Source organism: Octopus sinensis, unplaced genomic scaffold, assembly GCF_006345805.1.
Source record: "Octopus sinensis unplaced genomic scaffold, ASM634580v1 Contig03034, whole genome shotgun sequence".
Lineage (NCBI taxonomy): Eukaryota > Metazoa > Mollusca > Cephalopoda > Octopoda > Octopodidae > Octopus > Octopus sinensis.
In genome coordinates, this window is record NW_021826206.1 from 8,984 (window position 1) to 20,000 (window position 11,017).

The 11,017-nt window shown below is 35.6% G+C and overlaps 1 long non-coding RNA gene across 1 annotated transcript; it reads right to left on the bottom strand.

The window, feature by feature from the left end:
* Positions 1-2,173: 2,173 nt before the first annotated feature.
* LOC115227404 lies at positions 2,174-10,043 on the bottom strand. The gene is made up of 3 exons (XR_003883116.2): positions 9,891-10,043; positions 6,385-6,436; positions 2,174-2,913 (listed from the first exon to the last, which is right to left on the bottom strand). It is a non-coding gene; the product is annotated as an uncharacterized LOC115227404 (long non-coding RNA).
* Between the last annotated feature and the right edge of the window lie 974 nt (positions 10,044-11,017).

Below are 11,017 nucleotides of genomic sequence, written 5' to 3' on the forward strand. Positions count from 1 at the left end.
AGGACTGGTGAACCAGATGGCTGCACCAGGCTCCAATCTTAATCTGGCAGTTTCTACAGCTGGATGCCCTTCCTAACGCCAACCACTTTTTTGTGTCATCAGTACTAGTAAGGTCACCATGTGACTTGCAATATTAAGATCCCTATCAACTGAGAGGGGCTACAGTTGAGAGGGAAGCAGCTTTGTACTAAGTGATGAAAGGTTAAAGTATGAAGGAAGGGGTCACAACAGGATTCATACAGTAGAGATGGCTGCATACATTATACAAATGGATGGGAGTAATTGGTGTGGAGCTGGAAAGAGAGACAAAGTATCTAGGTGAGCTCTAGGAGCAAGATTAGAAAGGGTTGCAAAAGTGTATATTGAAGTCAATGATAAACAAGGGTTGAGGTAGTGAGGATTGATAAATGTAAATTGGAAGATAAGGGAGAGCAGATAATGAGCAGAGATTGGGAAGGTATATGGTTGAATGTAGTGATTTGTGGTGGGTGATCAATGAAATGTGAGTTTTGGGAGAAGGTGAAAGGGGTGCTGAGTGGCAATACAGAAGATTGACAAGCAGTAGGATAAGTAGGGTGAGAGAAAGGGAAAAGGTTGTTGGTATTAGGAAGAGCATCCAACTGTAGAACCATGCCTAAGCAGACACTCTCCAGCCCATGCCAATATGGAAGATAGACATTAAAAGATGATGCTGATGATGTATGTGTGTGTGAGAGGATTGTAAGAGCATGAGTGGAGAGGAAGACATACAGTGTGGAGATAAAATAGTAATAGGAATAGCTCAATAGGAAGTGGTTCGGAGGAGGGAGAAGAAGAAATTATTTGATAGCACTGAATGGTTGATAAAATCAATGAAAAACATAAGTGGAGAGGAACAATGTTAAGAATGAAGGATGGATTTCAAGTGAAATGGTTCCAGATAGTGAGAAATAAAATGATAAAATATGTAAGTTCAATCCTCATTTAATTATAGTAGTAGATTATTGCAGTTAGGCAAATGATGGAGAGATCAATGATAGAAAATGAAAGGTGGGGGGTGATCTGATGACAAAATTAGACAAAGGAATCAATTATGTTTAGAGATGGTCATGTCTTCTTAAGCTTAGAATTTCACCAGTCATCCCAGTCTTTTGTCATCTCCTCCATGAAATTCAACCTTCTTTACTTTGCCGTATGTCTTTCTAGGTTTCCTTCTTCCACAAGTTCCATCCACTTTAAGCAATCAGCTGTCCTCGCATGATCATACTAGTGCAGTCTTCTTTCTTTATACCCAGTTTTTCTCTCAACACATTTACACTTGGTCATTCATGAACACTATGTACATCTAGCAGGTATATTTGCTTCATTTCTTTCTAGTCTTCATATGTCCTCTGCATTCAGGACTTACAACTCACTATTATGTAGCATTGCTATTTGTACACAAGTATCACACAAACTGTCTTTCATTTTCAAAGGAAAACATTTTAGCTCTCTGAACTTTCTCAAATCTGTTCTTATTCTAAGTACTACTTTCAGAACAACCTCCTTGACTTAAGAACAAAAACTATTAACTTTAGGAATCCTCTTGGGCATTTGATGAAATGTATTTCCCATGTACTTCTAGTGACCATTGCTCTTATGCATCTGCCACCTACGCAGTGTACTTTCTTTGTTAAACTACCTGCGATACTACTGCACATCTTAGGTGTCTACAGTTTACATTGAATACACTGTATGGAATTTTTACCTACTAATATAATATATATATATATATATATTCGTGTGTGTGAGGGAGAGAGAGAGAGACAAACAGATAAAACCCACAGACAGACAGACAAACAGAGAGCAAATATGCATGAAAGTTGAAATTTCATATTTGTCATTGCTTAAGTGAAACAATGATGATATTGATAATTTGATGACATTGCAATCAGTTGCTCTGTGTTTTCAAAGACCACTTACATGAAAGAGAGGTAAGAGTTGGTGACAAGAAGAGAATCTTGCCATAAAACCCTACTAGCATAAAAAAAGACATTAAAGTAACTAATGTAGACACAATATATATATTAAATTAACTCTTTATCTGGAATCAATCTAATTCATCCAAACTATAGCTATTTTTCCCTATACACACTTTTTCTTCAGCTCACACATAGATTATCTGTCATGCTGAAAGTAAAAAAAATAACCAAAATGTTTTCAAAATTATATTTATTAGAATAATATGGTAGCTATAAAAATATTTGAAAATTGTTTCTCATGATTACCTCCCTCCTCAATGAATGGCAAACTATATTTCACAATATATTAGTTTCTAATTTAGATACAAATACAGCAATTTTGAGGGAGGGTATTTAGTCAATACCATTGATGCCAGTACTTATTAGATACTTTATTTTATTGGTCCCAGAGAGATGAAACCCACTCAGTGGGCTTTCAACTCAATAAGTAAAGAACTAGAAGAAATATCACAAAGCATTTCTTGCAACACTTGATTTTGTTGGCTCATTGCCATAATAATAATTTTAAGGTGAAGAAATTAGTCAATATCATTAACCCAGTACTGTATTTTCTCAACCCTGGAGCTGATGAAAGGCAAATGTTAAAATATAATAAACTGTAAAAATAAAAATCTATTGCATTATTGCTCACAAATCAAACATAAAGACAGAAAAAGATCTCGTAAATTCAGAAATTACAAACCAAAAGTTTTCCCTCTAATGATTTTCAAATATGAATTTCTTTTTAAATTCCAAATTGTAAAGTTATAAGTATATATATTTTAATAAATTTGTATAAAAAATGTTAAATAATATTCTTAGATAATATTTTCAATTGATCATTTTAGCTTTACAGCACAGGACGATCTCCAACACCATTACAAAGGTCATATACTTTCTCAGAAATGTTAAAACTAAGCTTCTTTGCATCTTCCTGAAATAAAAAGATAACAACATTAGTGTCTGCTCAAAAAGTTAGACAAAGAGGGGTGAGGAGTGGGATTTAATCTGAAACTACAAGCAGGTACTGAACTCATTTCAAAACACAAAAACATTTCTACAGTAAAAGAATCTATGGAAAATATGAAACTGCAAAGAACATGAACTGCTATATATGGATATCATAATTACAAATTATATCTTTATAAAAAAAAAATAAAGACATCAGTTTTTTTTTTTAAATCACAATTTGAAATAATATCATATTTTCTATTTTGTAATTTACAATTTAAGCTCGGTTAAATGGAAGGAAAAGAGCAACATATACTAGAATAAACTACTGTAGCAGAAATAAAAATTCAACATACAGCTTATATTATGCCACACTGAAAGAGTATCAACTTCCCACTGAAAGTAACTAGTTCTCTTGAAGTAAATACAGAGGATAATGCTACAAAGAAATATTAATTTTAAAAAGGCTTCCTTTTCAGATGTTCCGTTTTCTAACATATTAATTTTGAAAGATTCTGAAAGTCTGTTGAACCATATATAATATATATCATCTTCATCATCATCATGATGTATATATTATATATGGTTTATAATATCTCTTATTATAATTTATATATATAGATTCAGTTATTGGACTGTGGTCATGATGCCTTTAAGGGTTTAGTAAAACAAATTGACCCCAGTGATTTCTTTCTTTTAAAGCTTAGTATTTATTCTATTGGTCTCTTATGCCAAACCACTAAGTTATGAAGAGATAAACAAGCCAACATTGGTGGGGGACAAACACAAAGACATATACACAGATATGCATATGATGGACTTTTTTCAGTTTTCATCCATCAAATCCATTCAGAAGGTAAGAACTATAGTAGAAGACACTTGCCCAAGATACCATGCAGTGGGTCAGGACCTGGAATCATGTGGCTGAGAAGCAAACTTCTTATGACACAATGACTAAAAAATACCTAATACACAAAATGTATAGCTGGAATAATTGTTTAATAGCTACTTGTGTCATTTAAAAGGAAGAGTTTGAAAAAAATAGTGTGGAAGGAGCCTAGGAACTAAAGTAGAGAAAAAGCATAAAAAGAAAAAAAAAGCAGTTCAAGATGTTGGCCATTTCAAAATTGTGGTGAGTTGAGCTGATGTAGAAAATGAGTTACCAAATGAAGGGCTGGAAAAAGCCAAATCAAAAAAAGGAAGGGTGGTGGATTGTTAGACTTTAATGTGGATGATACAGGTAAAGGTTGTGGTAAAAGTTTGATGAATGACAAGGGAATTAAATGAAAGATGCTAAGAAATTTCTATCCAAGTTGGTTTCAGTGAATGAACACAAAAGCTAAAGTAACAACAATAAATAACAGATGCTAATGAGTGAAAGTTAAATATTTATATATTTATTATATATTTTCAATGTAAGCTGACAAAATACATGAAAAAGGCTGTTAAAAGATTAAAATCAAGGGAGTGAAGGTGTATATTCAGTAAGGTCTGATAGTATAATTGGAACTGTTTGTGTTGTTACTGATGGATAAAAGAATATGGACAGGTATACAGTGTAGATATAAAGTAACACAGACCACAGTGTGTGGAAAAGGTTTGGAGTGGGTGGATAGTAACACAGTATCAAAATTAAAAAAATTTTTAGATAAAGTAGTTAGCAGAAAAAGTGACATTGAAAAGTTAATATGAGATGTAATTAGAAAATTACTATTTTTAAATCTCACAATGAGAGATATTCAGCAACAGTACTTTAGAGTAAAGATTGTTTGCCAACATAACACGGCAGTCCTGGTTTAGGATGAATATTGCTGTAATTTAGCCCCAGGAGATATAGTCTCCAGCTTTCACAACACGATCTGTGTTCTTATATTTTCAAACAAGGGAATCTAGCAGCCCCACTCAGCTCAATTTATAGATCTAATTTATAGATCAGTGACTAGTTGTCACTTTGGAAACTATATATTTTGAACAGGAATTTGGCAGCGCCACTTCTAGCTAAACAATTATTCTGTACTGGTGAAGGGAAATAGCCTGGAAATTGCGATATACAGATACTGTTTAGAACTGAGTGGGGGTGCTAGATTCGGTTGTTCAAACATATAAGGACACAGATTGTGTCGTATAGCCAGCTGGAGACAATGTCTCCCGGGGCTAAATTACAGCAACATTCGTCCTAAACCAGGACTGCCATGTTATGTTGGCAAATAATCTTTACTCCATGAAATGTAGTGTTGATTATTTTAGTGAAGGAAAACAATTAAGAGTTTATAAGTGGAAAGAAATCCTATTTAAAAATGTGAAGATAAGAAGCATGATGGTAATTCGAAGAAATGTGCTGAGTGCTCAACAAGATGAAATAAATTAAGGTATGGTTAGAATAAGATGGAGATGTAAATTAAAGATTGAAGGATTTTAAATTACATCCTAAATGAGAGATTAGGTAAAGTAAGCAATGTGGAACTTGTCTTTGTAAATAGAAAAATATGGGCATAATGTTGTAGATAAAGACAGTCACCTAGAAGTTCTGAGTTCACTCTATGGCAAGGCACTAAGGTAACTCACATAATTCAACTGAAGCAAAAAATATCATGAAACGCAGGGGACAGTGTAACCTTGTAAACCAAATAAAAGGTTAGGTTTGAAATCCCAATACAACAACCAAGTTCAACACAAAACACCTGAAGAAGGCTGGAGCCTACAACAGCCAAAATGTGGTAAAAGTAACAATCATGATAAAGACACGAGTCTGGCTAATATAAACATAATATAAATTCCTTATTTCAGCAACACTATGCCTATCTTTCACTCCCCGATCCTGTCCTCACCGCCTTGCTCTTCTGTATCATTGCAATCCAGCAACCCCTCCGACTCTATATATACCAAGGTTTTCACCACTCACTTCCCCACTCTACACTCGTTGATCACATTTCCTTTGAAATATCCTGCCACCATTTATATCTCTCTCCCCCTTTACTCAACCATCCCATTTATATTCTGATCCCTGTCCCTTGCGAGTATGCCTGGCATTTTGCCACCATCTCTACCCTGCTGTCTTTCACTCTCTCTCTCTCTCTCTTTCTCCTGCACTTCCCTCAGCTTGGGTAATCATATATTTTTTTTACAGTAGTGCACCTGTTTCTGTCTTCATTCTTGATCTCTCTCTCTCTCTCTCTCTATCTATCTATCTTGCAAGTACTTGGTGACCCTGTCAGTGCAGGTGCCACTTAAAAGCGCCTAGTCCACACTGTAAAGTGATTGGTGTACAGAAGGGCATCCAGCTGTAAAAACCTTGTCAAAACTGACTTCGCCTATGCTTGTGCCACATAAAAAGCACTAAGTCCACTTTGCTGAGTGGTTGGTGTTAGGAAGGATAAGTACATTAACAATCAAAATTATATCAAAGAACATTAAACATAAATATATCTGACTAAGTAGAAGATTTTCTCCTTACAATAGTGTCTGCTTCTGAAAATACTCTAACAACATCTTCTGTTCCAGAAGGACTGAAATAAAAATAAATGTAAATTATTTGTTTAATAAACGCTTTTAAAATATATGAAAAAATACATTATAGGAGTCATATAACTGAAACAAATTTGGTTGGTCCTCTTTCTAACAATGAAAATACTGCATTTAAAGACAAGGTATTTACATCTATCTATACTTATGATAATGATGATGATGATACCCATTCAGACACAACACTCCTTGCCACACACTACAGTCATACACTCCAACAGTGTCCTCCCTGATCAGTCCTTGATGTCATCATTTCATCTACATCTTTGTCACCTGCAAACCCATTTTCCATTCACCCAGCCCCTGAAGATGTGGACAAAGAGGTTTTGAGTCCTGATAATGTGGCCCGAATATTGCACTTTGCCCTGTATTACCATCTTCACCACTTTTTATCCCACTCCTATTCCCCCCAATACTGAATCCTTTGTCCTACAGGTTACCTCACTGAACCATAGCATTTGCCTATAGCATATCATCTCAAAGGAAGTCAGTCATTTGGTGTCCACTTTGGCTCCAGTTGTGATGGGAAGCCAGCAGTGTCAAGGCTCCTGCTAATTTTGTCATTCAGAGCAGCATGTGGGCAGAACTGGTCCATGTTATGGCTACAGGATAATGGATGCAGGCTCCATGCTGGCATTTGTGAGGCTCACACATGCAGAGACAGAGACATACAAGTGCACTCATCATCAAAGAGAGTAGTGGCTGATGAAGAAAGCACCAAATTGAGCTATACACTGCTGTTTAGCTGTGAAGCAGAACAGGGGTAGGTGAGGCAGTGCTGGTTTAAAGATATCTCAATCCACCCAAAGGAAGACTTGCATCTGATGTTGTCCTAGTTACATTGAATATCTGTATTCTGGGAGATGATAAGACCTTCAACAGTCCAACTGATTAGAGCTGATTCTAGTTCCCTGGTCACATCATGTTCAGCCATCCCATGGAGTACCTCACCAATGAGGGCACAACTGAAGGAGATTGAGGAAAGATAAGCTGGCAGAACCAGGTCCAATGTGGAATGGAGGCCAAAGCCACTAAATCTAACAGGTTTAACCTGTTATCAACTGTAGTTTAACCTGTTGCCAACTGACACTGTCAAAACTGACATTGCAGATTAGTTCAGCACAGAGCCAGATGGTGTCACTGATATCGCTGAAGCGATCTATGAAAGTGACAAGGCACACTGTGCAGCAAGGAGAAGAGCTTAGGCAGGGCAAAGCAATTCCTCAAGAAGAAGGGCACAGGGTGATCATCAATGAGGTGCAATCTCTCAGTCATCTAAGACAAGTCCACTAGCTTGGTTTCCAGGCACTCTGTTATGGCTTTCAGGAGAACTGGGGAGCCAAGAATGCTGATAGCATCCCTTAGCTATCATATATACATAAATTTAAAATGTAATAAATCAAATTGGAACATGACCCATTGCTGTAGCATAAAAGTGTTGTTTTGATTTGTTATTTTTAAATGTTTCCCCATAGAAGGACATCTTATAATTAAGCAGTGTAACTTCAAGGAAAGAATTAAATAATTTTATGAACACATTAATGAAATCAATTTTAGTTAATAGTAAAGAAAGATACATTCAGTATAATCAGAAAGAATTCCTGCAAGTGCTGATGCCATTTATATTTGAGATGCTGCCAGCAGTTTGTGCCATCAAGAAAGTAGCTATGTTTAAGATAAAGGTTGGAGGTAGTAATTCAATATTGTGTAGCAATATAAACAATGCACAAGAAATGCACAGGCTGAAAGAGAAGGACTTTATATAAAACAAATGCATAAGAACAGTTAGTAGTGACAGTCTCATGAAATGAATTCTTTTAAATAGGAAAGACTGCCTTGAGGTGTTATCGACAGCTTCTGTTGTATATGGTTCTCTAAAAGACAGGTGGATACTCTAAAAGCATAATAATCAGAGAAATAACACAGGGGATAAAGTTCAAAGAATTATTCTGCTAGCTACAAAGGGGCTATCTTTGCAAGCGAAAGACAATTTTATGACACTTGTGTACAATATAGTATGGTATGAAAACATGATCACTGAATGCAGAGCATGTGCAAAGTTGAAAAGAAATAAAGTGAGCATTGGTTGGATGTTTTGACAGGAATCAACACGTCCAACGACTACATCGAGCACCAATATTTGCTTTGATATGGATTTTTATGGCTGGATGCCCTTCCTAATACCAAGCACTTTACAGCATGGATGGGGTGCTTTTTTCATGTCACCTACAAGTCTAGGTACGTGGGGGAACAGCTTCATGTTTGGGGATGAAGTTATTACTGGAGTGGAGGAGGCAGAGCAGGTTCATACAGAGGGAACTGTATAGCTACTTACACTTAGCATGGGAAAAAAAAAAGAGGAGGGGGCATACAGACTGCCAAAATAGGTAGGTGGCTGTGAAATCTTGTACCCCTGCCATAAGGCTTTACTTCCAACACACCAGCTTAATTTAATTCATCTTTAGTCGAAAGACACCTGTTGTTATGTTCTGTTATTTGTATTTGTTTAACAAGACAAGAGCTGGGAATGATTGAAAGATGCAGAAGATGGAAGGCAGTGAGTATCAGGAGTAGTAATGATGATACAGTTACTGGTGGGAGTGGGAAGAGATGTATTGCATGAGGAAGAGTAATTGTAACATGTGGAGGATCCAAAATATGGCACTTCCAAAACTCAGACCTACTGAGGAGGGCAAGTTCTTTTGATGTCCTCATATTGCCAGAGATCCCAGTCCTTTGTCATTTCCTCTAACAGGCTCAAAGTTCTGAGCTCAGCTTCCACCACTTCATTCCATGTCTGCCTGGGTCTTCATCTTCTGCAGGTTCAAGCCACATTAAATGAACAGCGCTTCATTATACAGCTGTCCTAACCATCACATTTTTCTTTCTCGAATACATCTGATACCTCTTATGTAAAAATGTAAATGAATGATGAAGTACAAAAATGCACAGAGGTAAAAGTGGTTATGAGAAGTATCAGATGTAGTGTGCAGGAGAAAAGACAATGCCAAGTCTTGGAACCTGTAGACAAAGACATGGGAAAAAGTAGCATGGACTGATCACAGGATACTGAACTCAAGGAGGACTGCAAAAAGTGGTAAGACACTGAACTAAAGAAGACCTATGCAAACATAGAAAAAACAGGCATAAAATGATGATGGTAATTCAGTAATTCAGAATACCTGAAAGATATATGAATTGTGAATCAGGTATCCAAAACAAAACATGAACATTCCTGTCATCAACTAAAGAGATATCTATCTAAAGTATGCCAATGCTCACGTCTTCCATACATCACACATCTATGCTTTATTCCTAACACTTGAATCATCACTTCAGCAGATTATTAAAAAAAAATAAAACAAGCTTTTTGATTTCAAGTTTAAATTAATCAAGAACTGCTTCACATAAAGACAAGAAAGCAAAATACATTCTTACCGCACAAAGGCACGACCACCAGATACAGCAGCACAAAGTTGGTCAATGGCATTTTGCAGCTCTAATGGTTGAGTTAGTTTCTGTTCATCATAAGTTGTTTTAAATACAAGCTTATCTTTCACCTATTAAATAGATAAATAAGTAATTTCATTAAATTGCCTTTTCAGACTCAAGACCAGCTGTAGAATGGAAAGTAAAGAGCATTTTGTTTCTTATATTTTGCAGTTATTTTCTAATTTTTAAAGAAATAAAAGGTAAAATTGAAAATAGTGAAACTTCAACACCAGAATCTTGACTATATTTATCATCTTGCTTATTTTTATTAATCATCATATTAATGGAACAAATTTTTCATAAGTGATATAATGTAAGATTAACAAGATTATAATTTTTCATACTGTTAATCTCAACTTTAGAAGATGGAAATTTTCTTTGTTTCCACTACATTTCAATAAGCTATTACCTAGCATTTTTTTTTTTAGTGGATGAAATGAAAGGAAAAGAGGAAAGAGATGAAACATTTGTATATAGTATGTGTTGTAAGACTCACAGAGGTTTTGCAGTGTTAAAATAAACAGAGATGCACCAAGTGTACACATTAAGCAGCTAAAACATTCCCTACAGAATTTCAAGCTATTGTACAGTATGTCAAATATCCAGAGGAACTTATTTTCAATGTAGATGAGATAGAGTTATATTGAAAAGGAAATGTTATCAAGGATCTTTCCTGTCACTGAAGAAAAGACAGTACTAGAATTTAAGGCTACCAAGGGGAGACTTGCATTCCTTCTTGGTGGTTATAATTCGAGAGCTCAGAAAGTGAAATTAAAGTTGGTCTACCAATCAAAATAATCCTTTCTACAAGAGGCAGAAGGCCTGAAATTTTGCAGGAGGAGAATAGCTGATTACTCAGCTGGTACTTTTCTAGTTTTTTATCAACCCTGAAAGGATGAAAGGCAAAGTTGATCTTAGTAACATTTGAACTCAGAATGACAAATGAGAAGAAAAGCCAGTAAGCATTTTTATCCAGCACAGTAACAATTCTGCCAGCTCACTGCCTTGTTGCTGATGATGATAATGTGTTTTAATCATCATCATCAATAATAACACATATAGATATGCATGTG